Raw genomic sequence first — 18,303 nt, forward strand, 5'->3', positions numbered from 1 at the left:
ACCTGAAGAGTGAAGTATATAGAAAAGAAATTATAAGTCTTAATGAATGGCTGCTTTGAGTATGGATTATACACTGCTAGCAATATGCCACTGTTTATAGCACATCATTAGCCTGTAAGATGCAATTGAACTTTTGTGTTTGTTTCAAAAGTGACACAGTACAACATTTTAGTCTTTCTGCTGCAGTAACCACTGGTTGTTACAAATCCCTTCATGAATGCATTATGGAAAACTGGGGCAGAGTTCTCAACTAACTAGCCAAGAGCATGCCTGCTGGGGCTTTGTACCAGGAAACAGTGAATAATGTTTTTAAAGCCAAAGTACAGTAGAAATCCATTTTATACACATGAGCATGTTGCACAAGACTAATATTCATCGAAGTTCCCTGCTGGTATGTGAAATTTATATCTGTTTGCAATGCAGAATTTATTTTTTAGGTGTTTTTTTAAGTGGGTTCATTCTTGTATCATTTCACCCATTTGTGTCCTCAAAATAACTTACCTCAGTACGTCTATTATTTTATTGAGTATTCATGTAAACAGATCCCATTGAACTTCCCTGTAGGGTCTGGTGCACAGAAAATTTATTCTCTAAGGAGAGGCAGCACACGTTTAATTTTGGTTTGCTTTACTCCATGGTATTATTGCAGGCAGAAAATCATCCTGTTTGACATCCTGTGACACCCTACTATTAGATGCACCATCTTTTGCAGCACACCAGGGACCTCTCTAAAGGGGTTAGGAACTTCACATTGTTAGCAAAGCAAAAGCAGTGAGGCCTGATGTGTCTAAGGGGGTTTCCCAGGAGTTGGGACCCAATCCATCAGCCAAGACCAGACACTTCTATGAAGACACAATGGATAAGCTTGTGCCTCTGCCTTTTGCTTCATTAAGGAGACAGGAGGTATTAATGACAGCAATTATGAATTCTCAGTTAATTTAATGTATGACAATATAAGAGACCATAAGTAATTATCATAGAAGTTTGTTCATCTTATTTGGTACGTACAAATGTAAGGTACAGTCTAGAAAAGTGATCATACAATAACCAGCAAAATGCTTTATCATTAAATAGTAGGGAAGTGAAAAGCCTTGGGAAAATTAGTTGACACAGTTACTTGTTTGGTATTCAAGAAAAACAATAAAACAGCAGTATTTTAACACTATTTCCTATAAACATGTAGGTAGCTGGGTGATAGAAAAAACAAGGAGTTTGGTGCTTTTTGGCTCCTTTACATTCTTGGACCAGTCTAAAATTGAGTTGAGTGAGGATTCTTTTCTAGCAACTTGTTGCTCTCGCTTTTTGCCACTCCATTTACTTTTTCTACTGCTGTCCACCTAAAAAGTGAAAGAAAAGGCAAAACTTTTTATTTTTTGTGAAAAAGGAACAAATAAACAGAAGCTAAGGCGTTTTATTGAAGAAAAGTAAAGGCAGCAAAGCAAAAGGAATTGAAAAGTAGAAGGAAGAAAGAAGAATGAGGAAAATGGATTAATATTTAACAAAGAAAGGGGGAGCAAAACCAAGAAGTCTGAAAACAAGTAACCCCATAACAGCCTACTTATTAATATTTAAATAACTAACCTAATTCTTTTATTATTTCAGTGTGTGAATCTTTCTTAGAAATACTTACCCATTTACATTACAAATACCTGTCGTCTTCCTTTTACAGGAAGCAATGAATGAAAACCCTGATGACTGATCTAAGTTTCATATTTTAAGTCAATGTTCTTGGCTACTAAATAAACAAATTAAATGATTAAGAGGATGAGTATAGAAAAGCAACTACAGTTGGGGCTACAGGCAAGGCAGGAAGGAGATAAACATCACTCCTTTATCTTTCAAATCACAACACAGAATTTAGCTCTTCCTTCTTTTTTTCTTATAAACCACCCCTCAATACCCACAGTGACAAGCAAAATGAAGAACAAAATGCTTAAAAACTGTGCTGCCCGCCCAGGATGGACAGTTGGGATCTGTAAGGTACAGTAGAAATTATTTTCTGTGTAAATGTGTAAGTTGGAGAAACACTATTTAAGGCAAAGGACTCCAAAATAAATACAACTTGAAGATCAGCATAAGTTTTCCAAACACTGGAGCAGCATTTGTGTCAAGTTCTAGAGCATCACTCCATTAGCCGCAGATAGCGCAAGAAGCTGTTTCAGCTTTAAGATGGAGCTGGTATTTTAGCATGATTATTGGCCAAGACAGTAGGCTGGACGTGCTAATCCAGGACATCCTCCTGAGCCCTAATTCATTTAGGTATTTTAAACATTCATCTTTGTTTTAAGTCAAGTGGAGGTCACCAACATATTAATCCAGTACAGCAAAGAACCCTACACTTTATTTTTTTAGAGAAAAGCAACTGATTATAAAAAGTTGTATTATCATCAGTAATTAGGTCTGGAACTGCAAAATGCATTTCAACAACAGCAGCAAAAATATATACCAAATCAGTGAATAATAGCCAGTAAGCAATTTAGGATAATTGAACTTTCTGACATACTGCCACCACATCTTCTCAATAATCATGTGGAAAATATTCATCTACCATCTAGACAACACCTTGCTTTGAATGTTCTTGTTGCATTATTTGAAAGTCAGGGCCATGTTCTCTACTTTTGGACTTTTCAGATACAATGATAAGAGCAAGAAGACAGGATGTGGGAAAAGTTAAATTCAAAATGCTTCCTAGCATTCAAATTACTAGTCAAACCTTGTTTTATAATACTTGTCACCAGAATCAGTGTTTTTTAAACTCCTTTTGCTGGTATGTAGTATTTAACATACTGTATCCACTACTGCAAAGGCAGCTGCAGAAGTGTTTTTCTTCTGCCCCAGAGGCTGTATGGAAAGATTTCACCTCCTTTTATCCCATCAGAAACTAGTGCAGAAATAACCAAGCTGGCTGTTGCCAGACCTTTTGGGCTCAGAAAACCTTCCAGCCATGGCACCATGGAGCTTAGCCCTGGTTAACTTGCATCATTGAACTGCATCCTGATGCTGCTCCTTTCCTGGTAGTACCTCAAAATTCAGTACAGCTGGCTTGGCTACACCTTCATGACACAGCAACCTGCAGGACAGACATCATCCTGGATATCAAAACCAAATGTTGGGTGGTTTACCTTTAAGCTGATATCTTCCATGATGATAAAAATATAGCCAACACTTGGGGATGAACAGTATATGTGTGTTGGCTGGTCTACTGGGAAGTTTTTTCTTTTTTTTTAAAGAAGAGGGTGGTTATATATGAGTGGATGATATAAGTACATTATTCTGTAGCAATCTTTTAAATTTTCTGTAAACAGTTTGTAAGCCAGGTTTAGTTTAGTTTTGGTTTGGTTTTTATAAACAGATATTTTAAGTTAGTTTTTTTGTGGTAAGTGGCACTTTTTACATTTTCTTAACAAGCTTTGGATTAGTTAAAATCATTTTTTAAGCCAAACCACTGAGTTAGCAAAATTCTCATTACTTTTTCAACACAAGTAACATGGATATATCAATATCATATTTTAAAATTAAGGATGTGAATGCTTGCTTCTGACATTACAGTAACTGCTTTACAATTTTGAAGATTGCAGGAAATGAGGATGAATTGGAAACAAACAAACAAACAAACAAACAAAACAATTCTTTTTAGAAAAGAAGGGAGGTAGAGAATTGAGACATTGCCCTCCTCATGGGCAAGGATGACTTGGAAAATCGGAGGTTTAGCTGAAAAATCTGGATCCCAAAAGATGTTGTAACACAGTATTTATTTGGCCTGAGACATCTCAAACTTCTGAATGAACCATGAAGGTAGATGTGTTCATTCAGGGGCACAAAATATAGTTCTCCACTATTTAAAATCCATGCTATCCAGATACGGTAAGATGCATTAGTAGCAAACCAGTGGTAGATGCCACCGACTTCTGCAATTTCAAAAAAACCCCATATCTTTGCCGCTGACCAGATTATGTACCTGGGACCTTTCTATCACTCATACTAAAGGAGAATTTGAGTCAGGATTGCAGAGAAAACTAGTTGCTGATTAACCCACTTGACCTGTCACTTAAGAGACTTGTGATATAAAGTATTACTTGAGCTTTTTAAACAAATAACTATAATCTCCATATAATTGATTTTTGACCTTGCACTGCAATTATTCAATGTTTATTTATCTCAGGATAGAAAAATAACAACTGCATATAAACTGTAAAGAAAGATGTTGTAAAAAGATATGTGCATAGGAGAAAGACTGCATTTATTATGTCAGCTTACATTTGTACAGCAGCCAGCTGAATACTGTTTCCTTTTCCCACAATGTAATTATCAAAAGCAACTAAATTCACAAGGAATACTTTGAGAAACACATGGAAGTTGGTGCTATTCAAAGCATAAAATCCCTTTTTCAGAAGCAGTTCTATTCCTCTGTTTTTAGAACTGTTTTTTATTATTTATTACAAGACCTAGGAGTGTGCTTCGGATTTTACAGAGCAAAGAGCAACAGCAGGTCCCTCCCCTGAGCAGCATACAACCCAGGAGAATGACGAAAACAAGGATGACAAGAGGCCAAATTTTGTTCTTTGCCCAAAACAACAACAGTTTAAGAACGAGGTAGCTCAAATTCTATCCTGGGTATTCAATCCATCACTCTGGAGTTGAGAAAAACTTCCTGTTAGGCATTCATCATCATCAAGCTTGTCTTACTTATCTGAATATGTCTCTATTATGCTGATCATGGGATAAATTAATCACAACTACTAGCACTGCCATTGCTATTGTTATAGCATAACAATCTATATTGCAGTGCTGCAGGGGGGCTCAAACAGGACAGATTCTTTTTACCCTGAAACCCAAAATATTGTAAAATGTAGAGAAATACAGCTTTCTTAAATAGGCTATAAAGTGACTTTGGCTTTTGCAGAATAAACAATAGAAGAAAGAGGAGAAACTGGACAATGACAGCCTTGGGTTTCTGCTTCTCCAAGTGTAGAAGAGCAGTCAGTGTTACTAAAGAAAAACATTACTTACCTATCCGATAAATTGTAAATCAGTCATCCAGAGTTTTAGCCATCCTGACTTTATTGTTACATGTTAGGTCACACTTCAGGAATCTCCTTCTTTTGAACATTTATACAATCGAAGAACTTGAAAAACAAACAGGAAGCTTAATTGCAAAAGGGTGAAAAAAAGACCTAAATCCAACTACATAAATCATGGCCCTGTTTTGAACAAAACCTTTTAAACTAACAGAAAGGATTCAGTGATACCATTGAAATCAGCTCTGTCACAAGCCCATAATATCTTTGCAGTGGGATAGAATTCAGAGAATAGGAATTACAGGAGTAGTTAAGAATTGGTCTTGATGCTCAGGCACTGCCTATATCCAATTTTTAGATTTACTACCATGATAACAACTATCCTTGTGTGTGTACTGATGAGGAGAAGGGCTCTATGCAAGGTCCTTTGTTAAGCCTTCCCTTTTCAGCTCCTGTTAGAGTATTCGCTGTACAGAAGGCACCCACATCTTATGTTGCTTCCATAAGTGGTGGCAGAATATAGCAAGAGTCCTTGCAATTTACACCCTATATGTAACGAAGAGTCCAAGGTCAGTTTTATTGACACTGGCCAATAATACACTGTTTAACTGCAGCTTCTCTGCCTCTATACTAGATGCAATTCCCGGACTTCTTGTACGTAACATCCACATTCTAAGTATCTTGGTTTGGGGTTTGAAAGTTCCTGGCACCATATCAAGCATGAATTGTTCCTGTGATGACAGCAAAGAACACAGGCATCACAGAATGGACTCAATCAGAGATCAATGTGATCAGACAAAAGCCATTTATTATGGAAAACTAACCCTTTATATACCATTGCTTAAAGTTGCTTACAATAACTTGGCACATTGTGATTGGATACATATCTTTAAGGCCCTTAACAACTAACATATAATTGGTTAAGCACAGGTGTGAGAACCTGACCTTCAAAGCTTGCCCACAGTCCACAATTTTGCAACTCAGTAAATTCCAGCTCCTTCTTATCTTGCTGGGATTGTTACTCCCAGCACCTCACTCTCATCCTCCTTTACCTTTAGCTGTCCCTTGGTTCATGTTGAACTCCACGTAGGCACTTGCTGATCTGGGTATGTGGCCATTCTTTGCCAGAAAATCATCCACATACAGGAACATTCAAGTGTAAGTAGAAATGTGAGCTTGTGAGAAACATTAATGCCACCTGCACTGGTTACAGCCTGACTGAAAGAAGCTTTCCATGAGTGGTCCAGAAAAACGACAGTGGTCAAGCATTCAACATTTACAGTTCCTGCTATGTCCATATCCAAGAAGATAATGATGTGAGGTTCATGTTTACGGCAAGAGAACTGCTGCAAGGAAATTAAAATACGAGCATGAAGTAAATGCAGAGAACATGGACGCATCTCATTGGAAATGAGATGCAATGAGAGAAACTCCAGCAAAACCAGGGATAAATTTAGTACAGATTATCAGAGCATAGGTCCTGAAAGAAGGCAGATCAGAGAGCAAAGCTGGGTTGTAGTGTCTCATAAATTCTGTAACTTTCTGAAGAGCCAGCTCATCTCTCCAAGTATTTAAAAAATGCATCCCGCTAACAATGATGTATTGAGCAAAAATAAAAGGTGTCTGCAGAATGGGTTTTTTTAGCACAGAGAAATATATAAGGTGTTAAATATTTCAGGGTAAGTCAGGAAGATCAATGAATGGGTTTATAACAAACATCCATCTAGGAAATTTTTCATCAGTGATACATGAAGATGTAATTGCAACTAAGTAGGACAGCTAGCTCAAAAACAGGGCATGCAATGGACAAAATTAAGTCACAGAGTACCAGTTGTGGATGTAGAAGAGAAATGAAGGTTGCCAGGAGATGGCAAATGGATGTGATCACAGCATTTACCCAGACAAGACAGATGAGCTAAGTACAGGGCAGAGAAAAATGGCAATAGCTCTCTTACTCCATCAGTCACCTTGTATCAGCAGCCGCTACTACTAAGATGATGCTATCTATGCTATCCATAATCAAAGTTTAATATTTTCAGTTGATATGCAATACTAGATAGAGCTCCTGTGTAAAAGAGAAATGTGCACTCATTAGCCGTGCTGAGAATATGTTGTGGCAGAGCTTTGCAAAGAGAATTGCTGCCGGGCTTCTAGTATAGCTGCTACTGCTGGAGCAGAGCAGTGAACTAATGAATTAATTCCTGGTTTGAAATATTCTCCATGGGATCACTCATAAAACACAGACCTTGTTTGCACAAGGAACAAAAATAAGTAACAGTCATCTGCTGCCCTGAATCTCTACATACTTCACAGAACTACAATGTACATGATTTTTTTTTTTTTTGCTGGTATAAGCCCATGAATTATTGCTCAGAAATTTACAGAGAAAAGCACAGGAAGTAGTAGCAACTTGAAGGAATGTCAAATGGCTTCAGTGTCTCAGAAAGTGACAGCTTTTTCCCAACTATATCAGCTGATCAAATCAAGCATTTTATCTCCCTGGACAAAGCTTGAGGAATATGCAGAAGAGCAAGAGTTCTGATTTGGACACTATTAATTACGTACATGTACATATGCATGTGCATACGCAAATATAATAATCTTATATCCCATCCTTATATATGCAATCAGTCTGGTTCCAGTCATGCTGGCTAGGGAACTAATGCAGATCTAGATATAGTCATTAAAAGACAAATCCCGTGGTCTCATCAACCAAGTTACAAGCCCAGGAGGCATCCACAAAACACGTTTGTTTGTGTCCTTCAAAGAGATAAAAAATAAAGCAACCTGTAGTTAATGAATACCTGAGAAAAACAACCATAAAAGACAGTTTGGTGAAGTAATTCTATGAATCAAAGTCCTCCCGAGCCAGTGCTGCTGCTTAGGGGTTAGTGGTAATGGATGAGTACAACTGAACAGGTCAAGAAATACGACTGGAAGCAAGTCTTGAAGCAAATATGCCTGGCTGCCCACCTGAACATGATGTGAGATGACTGAGTGACTGATTCAATATGGCTGAGCATAGTAAAAGAGCATACTGAATCAATATGACTGCAAGGATAAAAGATCATGTGTGTAAATTATTATTTTACTGGCTATATAAGTAGAATATGAGGTGAAACAACAGGAGTAAATGAAGCAAAACAGGAACATCTGAGATGCAGAAAACTCAGTGACAAAGAGTAGTCCCAGATGGTTGGTTTCTGACAATCAATGGAAAAACTGTATTAATAATTTTCTTACATGTAAGATGGAAGCATATCACGGAGTGCATGAATTTACTGACCCCTGCACCTGACATATCCCCAAAATCCAACAAGTTATATTCTGACATGAAGAATAATTGTGAAGATTTCTTACTATTGACTTATTTTTCTAGAGGATGGAGACTATCCTGACTTCTCTAAAGTGACTGTATAAACAGGCATGCAGGACATACGCAAAGGACCAGCTCTTCCAGGAACCCTTGTTAGTATAACGGGAACACTTTTTGAAGGGGAGTGGAGATAAGACACTTCTTTCTGCTAGGGAATTACTAGATTTACAATCTTATTGATTCATTAATATATATTTAGTTTTAAACTATCTAGCTAATGTAAGTGACCTTATTCTCTTTTGCTCTTTCTTGAACAGCCTCTTGTGCATGTGGGTGGAGGACATTAAATATTGTTATAAAATACCAGTTCATTCATTTTCATCAACCATTTTGTGCTCTGTTGTCATGAGGAGAATTATAACACAAGGCATAGCAGTGGCAAATAAAATCTTCCAACACAGCTGTCTACTTGACGGAAGCGCAAAGCATGGTTCACAAGATGACTTCTCTACTCAACAGATTTAACAAGACCAGAATAGTTGAAGTATCACAATTATCAGCATGCAGTTACTCCGAATAAAAGTAGATTCATGCTCTGTATATACATGTAATCGTGTAATTACATTCAGACTGATCTACCTTCCCTCCATAGGTTTTACAACACTACAACTACAATAAAATAAATGCACAAATGTGTGTGAGTCTGTTCATCTATCCACCTCAACCTAAAACCAGAGTGAGTAAGCAAATAACTAAGATATTCCTGCTCTTTGCATTTTGTAACACTCTTAAAGAGACTGTATCCTCTGCAATTTCTGTAGCTACAAGTTGATGGGAATTAGGTACTAGTTTTATCTGGCAACAACAACTTTCAATATTTTGTAAAATATTGTTTTCGGGTATTAAAATATGCAATACTCCATTCTCAGGTCTGAAAGACTAAAAATAAACTTTCCTTATGTGATTCTATTTAGACGCATTAAGATGTTCAGAAACTACAGAAATACAGATATTCATATGTATTTGGGGAACCATCTACTTCTCTTTCACTGCCAACTGACAGGGTGCATGTAATAGGCTACGTACCTAATTTGCTTGGTACTTCAAATGGTTGCTTTGCTAAGGACCTGAACGGAAAGAAGAAAATCCTGCCTGACACGAGGTAATGGCATGCTCTTAAAATGAAAAATAGCAAGAGCAGTGGAGGTTACACACAAGAAACCTTCTGTTACTGTCACAAATTGACAATAATGTCATTTTGGGTGGGAACATTATCCTTATCTCTGGGGCGTAAACAGTGTGTTTCTACTGATGATGTGATTATGAAAATTAAAAATGTAAGCAATCATAATTTTAAAATTACAATACTCTGTGTGATATAAGACAAGAAGCAGCTACTCTACAAGTAGCTTTGTGGACCTGTTACAAATGTTAGCAATAGCAACAACAACAGTGACCCAGGAATAAACTTTAAAATAATTTTATATCAATTATTTTCCTTGGACACAACATACCAGAGTAAAATGATCATACAAAAGACCTAATTCACTCGCCTTGAGATTGTAAGAAAACTGGAAATGCGTATTTCTAGTGGTTTTGCAATGTCACTGGTGTTCCTCTGGAGGAAGACATTCTGCTGTGGTCACTTCCTTCTTTTTCAAAGGAGGCATCCCATAGAAAGGGATGCCCTGCCTCCTTACCAGGCCAAAGACTGAAATCCGTGCACTCTGCTACAGGCTTGTATGCTCCTGCAGGCTGCAGATGGTTTTCACAAAACAGTAGTCAGATTGCACAAATTTTCCCTTCTATTAGGGTCTGGGAAAAGGTTTAGGTTTCGGTGGTTATATGACAGCATAGTATGTATATGTTTCTCTGTCCTCCTTCCTTTTCAGGTCAAGAATGTTTTAGTATATTGTAATAATTTTCCCTTTTCTCAAAATTGCAGGACAAGAGTTTTCTCCCCTCCATGCCAGGCAGGGTGGTTTCACACCCTTCTGAGGTAAGTGTGTGGTGGCATGTTTGTTGCTGACCATGCCTCTGAGAAACTTTGGGCATGGTCCTGGGCTGCTGCATAATGAAATCCATGAGAAGAAGCAGTATGAAAGCAGTTAGACTGCAAGGCTCCAAGTTAAATTTGCACCATTTCTACCCCAAAGGTGAAGGTTCAATAGCCAGAAGCAACAGTAAGACTTAAACAACCCACATGGAGAGCCCTCCCTGGTCATTACAACCAGAGTTTTGAAGTCCCAATAAGGACCATGAAGTTACCATACTTCATACTACCTATGATTCCAGGGGGAGCAACCATTCACCACCCCATTAGCCTCTGGAGATGTTTATCTGAGTGTCTACACTGCATCCTCATTGCATCCTGGGGTGTGGATCTTACCTTTTCTGGAGCCTAGACACTAAGTCTCCAGTGGTTGCTTGGTAAAGCTTTATCAAACTTCCATTTGTCCCATAGCAACTCCTGTCCCTTCTGACAGACCCATCTCCACTCTTGCAACCCCAAAAATGAAGTCAGTAACCTATTACTGTCTAACAGCTAAACACTGCTTGCTTAAAAAAGGCTGCAGATGTCCCAAAGAGCTACTCATATAAAGAAACTAGGAAGCCATTTAGACAAAGGAAAACATATCAATTGACTTATCTCTGTTACTAATACTAAGTCTCTTAATAATTCATCCTATAGTAGGGTGCAGGTGGAAGTATTCTTCCTCCTGTCTGTTACTAATCCCATCCCTTCAGTGACCACTGCATTTACAGAAATTGCAGACTAATTCTGTGCTGGGAGCTCAGGGGATGGATTATATCTCCGTTAGAAAGCACAAGGATGTCACAGGGATAGACTGGGGGAGGGATAAAAATGCTATAATTCATAATTATGTCATTGAGCTCAGTCTGAAAACTTACATCAACTCCATTATTGATGAGGACTGCTTTAGGAATAGAAATTATTCTGCTGTCACATTCGTGGGTCAGTGAAGGAGGCAGAAATACAGGAGCAATAAAATGTAAGAGGCCTTGTGACTTCATGATTAGGTTTTGTACAATGATTGTGGCAAGTTGCTATTTAATGGACAGATTTTCCTTCAACTTAAGTCAATGGGTCTTTCCTGCTGATTTCAGTGTTATAGATTCTCAACTTGCTCTTCTCTTATTTGATGATTTTAGATTTTATATAGTGTCTTGTCAATTGGTGTTTCAGCAAGTCCTTGGTGACCCATCAAAAAGGCCAATAGGCTTTTACCATCTTGTCAGCTATTTTATCAGCTTCCTTTATTTTAGAGTATTGGAATTCATGAATAATAATTTTTCCTTTCCTTCTGTTGACAGTGGGAAGTCTTATAACAAATTTTAAATAATACCATGACTGTGCAACTCTATTAAAGCTCTGCTTGCAAAGAATGCAATTATGTCACCTTATTTGGGAGTTCTCCCTCTGTCTCTTGCTTTCCTTGATGATCTTACAGCGAAAATAACTTGCAAGGCATTAAGAGTCAAAAGAAGCCCTCAGAGATGCAAACGAGGATGGGGACTAGCAATTAGACACTACATTCTGTGAGTGTAACTAATCACAGAGGTAGCTTTCCTTCACTGGCGGCAACACATGACCAGAATTTTAAAGACTCTGGGTCCAGCATCTGAAATCCTGCCAAGACCAATTCTGATCATCAGTACTAACCTTATGCATAGCTGGTGGCCTGTTCGATAGTTGTCTATTTAAGAGGAAGCAGACCTTTATCCCATCCCTACATATGTGACGTCTCTCCTTTGGATGACAGCAACATCTGCAAAGGGGCCATGAAATCAGCTTTTGGACACCCTTGTATATGAGGTCAGCAAAAGAAAATTCAGAAAACATTACAGAATTTCAGGTTAAGTTTCGTAAAAGTAGCTTGGTGCGAATGATGTTGAGATACCATTCAGTTTCCTTTCTGCTGTGACTTAACATTGCTTTGTCAAAAATGAGACTTTTTTAAGGCCTCTAAATATTTGTGGAAGTTCTGTGACAGAAATGACAGTTTGTGGTGGTTTTCTGGAAAAAAAATAGCAAGGTATAATGCTTCACTTGTTTGTTAATAGGCATTTCTGGACCGTGAAGTTAGAAGACCATAGTGAGGACCATGTCCAGGCTGAAATCACCCTAAGTCCAATGACGAGGAGGTTTAGGAGAAGAAGTGCAAACCTGGAGGACTCAGTCTGATGTATTTTTCCACTAACTTAATGAATTATGTTAAATAACTCACCGAAACGTTTTGTTCTTGTCCATACTGGGATAAGACAATTTTTAACAGGGCTAGTTAACGTATATGAATAATGCAGTATTAAAAAAAGCCCGCTCTATCTAAAGCCAATGCTTCAGCAAAACATAGTAGACATTGCAGGATCAGTATATATGAAATTGCACACTAGGAAGACTAGACTTTTAGCTTAAAGCAGCTGTAGCAAAGGAGTGTACTCCCCCAGTGACTGTAGACCTTCTGGGGCCTTTGCTGGAAGCTGCCATGGGGCAGACCCTTCACAGACTTCCCCGGGTAAAACAATCTGGGTTTTCTCTACTCCTTTCCACTCTTTATAAACAGTGGGAGTCACATCTGAGGGGCCTGGCAAGTAGGTGAGTGAGGGGGTTTTCAATTCTTTGAAGTTTAAAAGCATATTTTTAGCTAAAATGTGCAATCTGAGTATTAATAAATACTTTGTAGTGCCGTTTTTGAAGTAGGTTATTGAAACTTTCCTCCAGGCCTTCTGGGTCTTGTAGAGTAGTCAGAGAAGAGAGCTGGTACCTGTAGCTGTACTTCACTTGGGGAATAATTAGTAACATTCAGCTTCAAAAGACTGAACTTGCCACTTTCACCCCTTACGAGAGCCAGGGGCTGGACACGGAGTCTAGAGAAATTGCCTCCCAGGAAAAATACTGCTTGTGAGCTGAAAACTTCATCCCAAACTGCTTGGGAGGGTAGGCAGAGCCTTACATAACAGGCACTGTGGGAGACAGGCGAGGTGAGTCCCTCTGTGCCGTGTTGTTGCTGTGAGGAAGCCTAATGCCAGCTGAGGCTGTTCTGCCAAGGTTAAAGCAATTCAAGGGTCTCTGTTAGGATGCTGCTCAAATGTCTTTCAACAGAACAAAACCACCTGACGTGTCATCTACCGCCAGTATAGTGTTTCATATCCTAGGTACCTTTTGGGTAGATACATGTATCCTCTATGGGCTTATCTCAACTGTAAAATTTTACCTTGAATAGAAGAGTCATAAAAATTATTTCTGAACATAACAATACCCTGAAACTGGGATGCATTTTGGGAAGGAGACACTGTTTATCTCAGCTCTGTGGAATGCATCAGATGGTGTAGTAGGAGGCAGTGATGAGCCACTCACGGATGGGATCCTGCTCTGATGTTTCTCTGCTCTGGTCAGTGGCATTTCCTCTCTCTTCTTTGGCTCTAAGGCTGGAAGCAGCTCCCCAATCTGTGTTGAGCAAACCTAACTGTAAAGCTAGAAGTAAATCATAGGTAGCATCTGTCCCTGGGGATGTGTGCTACATAAACATAACAATACTTCCAGCTGAGAAAGCCATTCCCAGTGTGCCTCTTTAATGGAAGGAAACTAGCACTTACTACAAATACTGTAGGAGCATGCATCCCCATTCTGCTTACTCTGAGCAAAGCTTTTTACTCCTGTTTTAAATTCAGAGCTTCAGTTCCTTTGATCTAAGAGGTTAAATACTTCAAATCACACCAGTGCCCTAAGACTGTGAAAGGCCAGCTCAATGATGATGACTGCAAGTTGAAACATTAAGAACGCAAATCATCACCCAAGTGACAACTGTTAAGCTGTATTAAAAAGTATGTTGCTTCTGCTTAGCAGACACACAGATAGAAATTATGCTACTGTGAAATTTGGGGGGAGTAATAGGGTTCAAAGTACAGGGAAAGCATTTGTTCTCTTGTCTGTTCACTTGCTGTTTTGAAAACAAGCAACAGTATCACCTAAAAAAATCTGCAGCTGAGATCTGTCACCAGGCAATGTCCTTAATAATAAATACAGGATGTTGATGAATAAAGAAAAATATTAAAAGAACGTTTTCTATAATACCCAATTCACCTTATTATACCAGTTTAATATTTTCTGTGAGTCACAAGTGGCACAAACCAGCATTTAAAGGGAAAAACCTCTGGCTGCTGCCTGCTTGCTAATGTCATATTAATTCCAAAAGTTGATAGAGCTTGTCCAAATAGTTCTGTAGATCACATTGATTTCATCTTTTCCTTCCACCAGGACACAATCCTAAACTATACAGAAATTCACTTGCTTTAAATTTGCAAAAGAGATTTCTTTACAAAGAAATCATGTAAGGAACAGTACTTCACACGTCTTGTTTTTAAATGGATGCACATTCTGCTTTTATGCCTTCTGCCACAAATACGGAAACTTGACAATGAAAACGTACCAGTCAAAATATGCCCACTTCTTCCTCCTGCCTCTGCAATTTGTTGCTGCTGGAGGTCAGAGAATTCAATACTATCTCTCGATTTAAAAAAACTGATTTTATGACACCGCTCAGATCTCACTCTGGCATTGTGCACTTGACAGGGTGAATTATAGTTCAGTTGTCACATGGCATTTCACCTTTGACTCCAATAAAAGCAAGATCAAACCTCATCGTCTTCTAAATAAGGAGGATAATATTGTGTCCTCACCAGAGTGTCCATCTTGCACTTGATGCATCACTGAGCCAATCTGCTATGGTAAATCCCACATTCCTTCTGCATCAGTATGTTTTTTTGTAAAAGTGTAAAAGCTGATGAAGACATTAGTGCCAGCCAGTAAGACTGCATCATCTTACAGAAACCAGTAATGTTACTCTCATCATACAATTTTTGACACTTCTGTGGCCTGTGAGTACTTTATTTACTAATGTAAATAAATTATTTACTAAATAAGTTATTTACTAATGTAAATAAAGTATCGTAACTGTAGGCAACCTGCAAACAGAAACTCAACTAAATATAAAGGTAGTAACAGTAACTGAGTTTATAGAAAAAATGTTTAGAAATGCACAGATCTAAGTACCCACCCTGAAGCCAGGAAATGAGACACAGCACCACTGAGCCAATCAGAAAGGCTATGCTAATGCCCAGGGCTTTTGACTGATTTTTTTCCAGACATCACAAAAGAGTACTTTGCACTTTGGCATGGAAATTAGTCATACACAACTACTGCTTATACTGCAATACTATATGGCAATTTACATTTATTCCTGGTGTAAAATCTGCATTCTTAATAGGATGATTCTTTGGTGAATTATTTTCTAGTGCACAAGTCAACTTGACATATTTGAACATTTTTTGCTCTGGCTATCATCACTGCTACTTATGAATGGTCTTTCAGACAAAAATGGCTCAGAGGTCTGGTGCAGTCCATTACTTTTTGAGACACTTCCTCTGGAACTGGTCCATATGGACAGTCACTATCCAACAAATATCTTTACTTGATTGGCCCTTAGTACTTGGAAGACATATTTTCCTTGGCATTTTTGAACACCAGGTTCTGTAAGATAAAGCACAGTGTAGCTTTTTTGGAGAAGCATCTGGAATTCATCTGTGTAAAGAGTGAGCATAGACTTGTAAAAGATAGTGTTTGTAAAATGATTACCTGCCTTCTTGATTTAATAAAGTTTTATAGAACTCCAGATTTGAGTTAATGCAGCTCTGAAACAACCAATTGTATTTATAATGTAAAGTAACAACTAATCACAATCTCTTTCATTTGCTTCTTTTCATTTGCTGCACCTCAAAGTACTTTACAAAGGAGGTAAATATCATTATCCTTGATATATGAATGGCACAACTGGCAGATAGAGAAATAAGACTAATCACCTTCAAAATTTTTCAAGAAGCTTTTATAGACTTTCCAAAATAGAGATCACAAATGCCAGCTAAGCAACCACATCAAACACTGCTTAATGAGAGGATGATGATTAACTAAAACATGGAACCACCTAAAATTTCTGAAGTGGTTAATGAGGTATCATATGTGACATGGGTTTGCTGGACTGCGTTACCCACAGGGGAAGTCACCAGAAAGAGACAGACCTCTGCTATTGTCAAAATTGTTTATCGACTCTTGTCCAGAGCAGGACACTGAGACAGGCAAGCCATCTCGCCATGAAAAATACACCTGAAACCAACTGTGCCTGCTAAATGCTGTAAGGGTGAAGAACAGATCTCACCAAAAGAGGCTGAAGTGACCCTTTTGGAATTCTAAGCATTTTGTTCAGGAAATAACCAATATATAATTGGAAGTTCCTCTAAGGAGCGATAATCTTCCTTCTTTGTGAACTGAAGCTCTACCCAACAGATCAAGTGTTTGTAAGCATGCATTGTTGCACAATTCCTGACATTCAGGTAATGTGAGTTTCACAGTATTGAACATAGCCATAATTTGGAGGAAGTCTGATAGGATTAAGGAAATGTCTTTGCTATCCTTAGTTCATGACTTAGCATGAAAAATATGTGATAACTGCATTTCCTGAAACAAAATAATAGATACTGGAATGATATCACCACTATTTCCTACTGAAAAAAAAAAATAAATATGATGGGCTTGTCTTACGTTTGTTACACAGAAATCCTAATGTTAAATATTGCTTTTGAATTTCAGTTGGCTAATACAGATGTCTTTAACATTGCTGTGCAGCAGTTTCAATTTATGAGCATGAGCAACTATTTTTATCACATCCTCCAGGTATACAGTGTGTGATAAGCTGTTTAAGCTGCCCAAAATAGTTTTGCCAATGCACCTTCACCCTGATTGGGAATTTCCTTATTATTCCAGTTTTAGGCTTTTCCTGAGGAGAAAGACAAGTTGTGCCAAATTTGCAAAGCAGTCTCTGCATCAGTGAGAGCACTGCAAGTATTAAAAGCTCTGTCATTTTCCAGTTGCAAAAAATAATATAGTTTTTAAAAAAAATCAGGGCTACGTTTCATTCTCAGAATCATTTGCAGCATGGTCACAACACAGCACCACTCTCTGGTGCAAGATAGCTGCCAGGTTGAGTCGACATTTGAACCTAAATTCTTTCAACGTGGTCATGAATAGAAGCGCAGCCCTAGACTGGAAAAGAAGACCCTGAAAAACACACATATGAAAGAGTAATTGTTGTTTTTACTGTGAAGAACATAGTCTTGGAAAAGGCATCTTGCGTCATTGTGTCCAGTCCCCTGCTGTCTTAGGCAACCACAACTTATAATCCTTTTCATAAATTTATCAAGTTCCATCTTAAACCCAGTTAGGTTTCTTGCCCCCAACGGGAAGGCTGTTCCCAAGCCTCACTGTGCTGAGGGTTAGAAATATTCTTCTAATTTCCAGCTTACATTTATTCATGGCCAATTCAGACCCATTTGTTCTTGTGCCAACATTGTTCTGTAGCTTAAATAGCTTCTCTCCCCCTCTTGGGTTTACCACCCCCAATGAACTTATAGAGAGCAGGCTGTCCCTTTGGCCTCTCACTGCCATGCCATCCTGTTTGTGTATGAGCTCTGATCCCACCAGAAATGGATAGGCTATTGTTTTAAGAAGGTTAGCTGCAAACAAAAGCAGTGCTCTGCCTTGCTGTCCAGTACAGGCCAAATACATCACTGGGTGTTAGGCGATCAGCAGAGCCCTCTGGACCTCAAACTCTCAGCTAAGAGCATCCCAGGGAAAACAGAAGCGTAAAGTTGCAATAGACCAGTCATAATAGACTTGATATAATAGGGCCAGTTTAGCACATTTCCTCAATTATCCCTTACTACTTCTGAGTCTGAAAGAGCAACAACTGTTAATTATGAAACAGATGTACTGGTCCACAGTGGCTAGGCAGGGAAAAATCAGCAGCAGCAACTGGGCTAAGCAAATATTTTCAACAGTGTCAGTGTGCATGTGGGAGGAGGAAAACACATCCATGCTTTTAAGCGTAATAGGAG

Source organism: Psittacula echo (assembly GCF_963264785.1).
Source record: "Psittacula echo genome assembly, chromosome: 1".
Lineage (NCBI taxonomy): Eukaryota > Metazoa > Chordata > Aves > Psittaciformes > Psittacidae > Psittacula > Psittacula echo.